Raw genomic sequence first — 5,372 nt, 5'->3', positions numbered from 1 at the left:
TTTTTATCTATCCGAGATCTCCCTGGTTCCATACTGACCTACCAATTAACTGAAGTACCGAATCCCCGACCGATTGTTGAAGCTGATAACCTCACACATGACCGCACCACAAGACTCCAACCAAGAGTCTAACTGAAAAAGGCTATCCTAGCCTGTTCGCCAACACAGCTCCAAGAGCCCTCTTGTTCGAGCAAAGGATGTCATAACCTACCAATACATGAACATTAGCTGGTCCACTTCACCCTAATGAATGATATCGGCACGACCGTAGTCTTACATCACACCCGGTCCCCAGTCAGCCTACAATCTTCCTCAATCCTATGAATGGTGTGGCCATCCCACAGTCTCACAAACCTTCCTGCAATGGTCTATCTCAACCTAGTGAATGCTACGAGCTAAATCGTAGACTCAAAACACTCCCACAACTGCTCATATTCCTATTAAATTCTACGGGCCACCTCGTAGTCTTACAATACTTCCACACTGCCTACCAACCTAGTGAATGCTACAGGTCACCCCACAGTCTTACAACACTTCCATACTATCTACCAACCTATTTAATGCTATGGTACACCCCTCAGTCCTACAACACTTCCATACTACCTACTAAACTATTAAATGCTACAATCCACCCTGCAGTCTTATAATACTTCCATATTGCCATGGGCCCAACCCATGGTCTTGCTAACTATCCACATGAATACCTTGCCAAAATCAACACGAACCGAAAATCCCAACTTGCTAAACCCAATCGGGCGTTTGGGTCCTGCTTCGAACCTCAAAGTCTTAATCAGACAAGAATAGGAAAAGAGGTCTTAAACCCAGTTATAAAACAAAAATACGTCACTGCCGATGCTTCATGTCCTCAGACATGATAACCTGGATCCTGGAAATTTGCTTCCGTGATAACCCAGTTACAAAACCAAATGAACATTAATTCTTGCATAAACTTCGGCTCATTCCACAATTAGAATTGGCTATCCACTTGCTCTTGGTTATGTTATTCCAAGTTGAACCGCATTGGGAATATTTCCATTAATCCCAAGCGATTCTCCCCCACTTGGAATCATCTACACCCTGTCAACCTCGTAACCATTCGAATTTCCAAGCCATCTACAGTTTCACTACTCAAGGTTGCTGCCAACTTGAGCTTGCAAGAACTAAAATTCATTGACTAGTCGACCTAGCGTACACACATCCCAAAATCCGGATAGATACACCTTAAACTTGATGTCTCCAAGCACCTTCCACAGATACAACTTCAAAATCCCAAAGCGACTTCAATGGACGACGAAGAACGAATAACCCAACTATCAAAAATGGATAGATAACCAATCCAACGACGCACTTACTACGGAGCAATACCCATGCGAACATGCATCAACCACGCCCTGAAGGTATGAATTTAACAACAATTAACCTTACACCCGTGATTTGACCAATCCTTCATTGCATCGCAAGAATGAACGATCCTTACGGATCCTACATTCAAATCCAACATGCTCACAATACAAATTCCTCAGACTTAATGTATTGAAACCATCAAATCAGCCCGATTGTCGATGCTCCAAGCACAACACCTAGTTCTTCTCTACTTAGGTCTCACCCTACCACTCGTTGTCACCTCCCATGTTGAAGTCTAAAACCGACCTAGCCAGACATACTCTAAGGATGACTCCCGGTATGCAAAATGACATATTAATAACCCTCAAATAATAATAACCAGACCATCATAAAGAAATTCTGATTCCTAGGTGGAGACTTACATAAACCAAACATAGTGACTCATACACACAATCATAAGTGTAAATAATAAGAGCATGAAGGAAGTGAATACGATACATACTTGCAACAACCTCTGATAGAACTCGGATCTCATCGGCCTTCAACTAAAACGTTAGGCTCCTCATTACGGGAGCCTCCACTCTGCCCTTGTGGCCATCATCAATCCTCAGAGTAGCTAAAGCTGGTGTCCACACCGCTCCACCCGTCAATCCCGAACAACCAGCCTTCTTGTGGCCCACTTGGTTGCAGTGAAAACATATCAGACTCGATCCCTGGGTGTAATCCCTGCTGACTTGACCAATCTTGCCACACTTGTACCAACTCATACCTCCAGATTGACATACCCCATCGTAAGTTTTCCCGCACTTGCCGTAATGGCCCCGACCCTGCTAGCCTCCAGCTTGTGAATTGAAAGTCTTGAGCTTCTTTAGCAAGCCCTCTGCTGTCAAAACCAAAATTGTCTTCCGCTTCCTCAGAAGCTCCAAATCAATTTCCCATTTGTGACATCCCCATTTTCACGGCTAGAAAAGACCAATTTTGTTTATGCTTTATAAAAATCAGGTACTTCTTTTGATAAAAATGTTGCGGAATTTGTTCTCAGTAAAACATGATAAATGCGTTATCAAAGCATTTCCGAAGAAATGTATTTTTATTCATTTTAAAACATTTGGGATGTCATTGTCAATACAGAAACATAAGCAAAAACAGTTCTTACATTAATTTACACTAGTGATTTACATCTCTTTAATCTCTCAGTGTAATGTAACTTCGTATCGGCACCTGTGATTCAAATAAGCTTGAGTGGGTCAGGTTGGGAAATCTGGTGAGTACATAGGGTTTTCAACCCACAATAATATAATTATTATGTTTAAACATCAAACAATCAACCCAATTACCCATCCCCATTATCTTCTTTACTCTTAAGGATCTACCCTAAGAATTAGCTATTCCTCGTTCATTCATTCCTAAGGATCATCCTAAGGAATCGGCACGAAATCCATCGTTACCAGGGTTTACTCGACATGCACTAAGTCGCATAGTCGCTAGAGTTTAGGCACTAAGTCTCATAGTCGCCAGGGTTTATACAACAGACGCTAAGTCGCATAGTCGCTAGGGTATACAGTACACCGGGTGAACACATCGTTCACAACACCTACAGGTTGCGAGCCTGCTAGTGTTCTACTGGACTGTCTAGAATAGTCCGTGGTTGTCATCCATACTCAGCTAGATGACGGGGCCATCGCTTGGGTCATCGCTTTGGTCATCGCTTGGCTCATCGCTTAGGTCATCGCTTAGGTCATCGCTTCTCACCATAATTTACCACTCATATATCATCGCTCATCATTCATATCATCTTTCATCGCTCATCATTTATCTCATCTCTAATCTACGCATGTTTTACCCAACTTATTTTACAGATATAAAATACATATACAGTTTAAATCATTTAAAACATGTATAAAATCGTTCATCCAACATAGATAGCAAGTATACAGATAATATGCACACGTAGCACGTAATTTATATAAAATACTTCATATCTATGTGTAAGATGAAAGTAACTATGCACTCACTTGTTAAGGTGGTGATTCCGAAATCAGACAGCGCTTCGCTTCTTAAAAATAATTTCCTTCGACGAAACCTAGTATTATTACCACTAGATTTTAGTCTAATATTTACCGTGACTAATTATTAGTCTTATTATTATTATTATTATATAAGTGTTTAAACAATATTTTCCAACCACTATGTACAGACATGGGCCAAACATAAAACACCGGAGAGCAGGACCATTTTGGCATATAACACTTCTGAAATCGAACAACCCTATTCGGTCCTTTAAACCAGATTCCCCGTACCGCGAGTAGTTAAAAAGATATTATAACGACACTTATATAAGTCATAATAATAGCCCAAATATTTATTATAAGTTCATAATAACAATACTAATTTTAAATATAAGGTATATTAAAATAGGGTAGACATAACTTACTTACAAGGGGGTTTTAGCTAGGAGTCGGGTTCTGCAGGGGCAGAACTTCGTCGCTGAATCTTTCTAAGAAAGATTCGTGCAGCGCTTCAGCGCTCACCTTACTATACTAAAACTACAGAAAGAGAAGTCGAATCACGAGGGACCGAAATGCTCGGGGGATAAGAAGAGAAAGACTCTTGAATCAAGAGAATGGTGCAAGAAATATGAGAGCCCAAGACTCTTATTTATAGTAATTGAATTTTCAAAAACTACCCTCATAGTTACTGAATGACCTTATAGTTATATAAACAACTAAACACCCATTTATAATACTATTTTAAATAGATTTAACGATATTTGTACTAAAATAATGTCGAAAATATTCAACACTAGTCTTATAATGACCACATCGCCGATACCTTTTTAATGATATATAGATATGTATATATATATATATGAACGTATATTTGATTTATAATTTATTTTAATACGTAAATATGATATTACAATTTGTAACCCGTTCATACGAACTCCGTTTTTGACGCTCTTTATGTCCACGCGTAGGTGGAGACGTACTCTACAACTTTCATTTAGACTCCGTCGGCTTTTGACTTTATTTTTGAAGTTATATTTTTAACAGGCCGGGACAGGAAAAATCCATTAAAAATTCATAACTTCTTCATCCGACGTCCATTTTCGTCTGTCTTTTTGCCGTTGCGCTACTATTAATGAGACCTTCAATTCTCATTTAGGTTGCGTTGACCAAAAATCGATCGATTTAAAATTCGAATTTCGGGTTGTGCACTGCTATGCCAAATCTTAGAAAAATCATAACTTCCTCATACGAAGTCAGATTTTGACGTTCTTTTTATGCAAACTCTTGGTTTAACGTATATTACAACTTTCATTTAGATATCTAAGGCTAAAAATTAGTTTATCAAAAAGTCACTTTTTACGTTACGCGGTGTCGTGTCGGTTTTGCCGTAAAACTTCGACGAGCCATAACTTCTTCGTTATAACTCGGATTTCGGCGTTCTTTATATGTACGGAACCCTTGTAACATATACTATAACTTGGTTAAGATTAATCCTTATAAATAATCTTCCATCAAAAACTTATTTTTGATGCATTGTCTCTAAATTGACTAGCCTAGATCTACGGGCGTTACAGTTATCTCCCCCTCAGGATGATTACTTCCAAAAATCATCAACAAAACAGGGCTTGTATAATGACTCCATACGTTATCTCTTCATCCTAGGTAATAATCGTAACTTCTATATTCCTTCGAATCAGTATCTATCTCTTAGACTTATTGACTGCAAGCAGTACTCGATCGTGTACACACTCTCTATCTGACGTTAGTCTTCAAATCATGACCTTCGAATCACAATCTCGATTCCTTATTGGATACTCCTTCTTATCAAACTTAAGATAAGTTCTTTGATTACCACCATGGACCAATGGGTCATGTTCTAATGACCTCTCATTGTATGATGCGACGCTTAGACTCAAGTCCTTTAGAGTCAAATTCTAGAACAGACTATACCTTCCTTCATGTTCTAATGTGATATAATCACATTCTAGAATATAGCATTGCTAGCTACAATCTTCTTAC

This window comes from Lactuca virosa, chromosome 4 (genome assembly GCF_052849685.1).
Source record: "Lactuca virosa cultivar CGN04683 chromosome 4, Lactuca_virosa_CGN04683_v6, whole genome shotgun sequence".
NCBI classification, from domain to species: domain Eukaryota; kingdom Viridiplantae; phylum Streptophyta; class Magnoliopsida; order Asterales; family Asteraceae; genus Lactuca; species Lactuca virosa.
Note: the sequence above shows the minus strand (reverse complement) of the source record.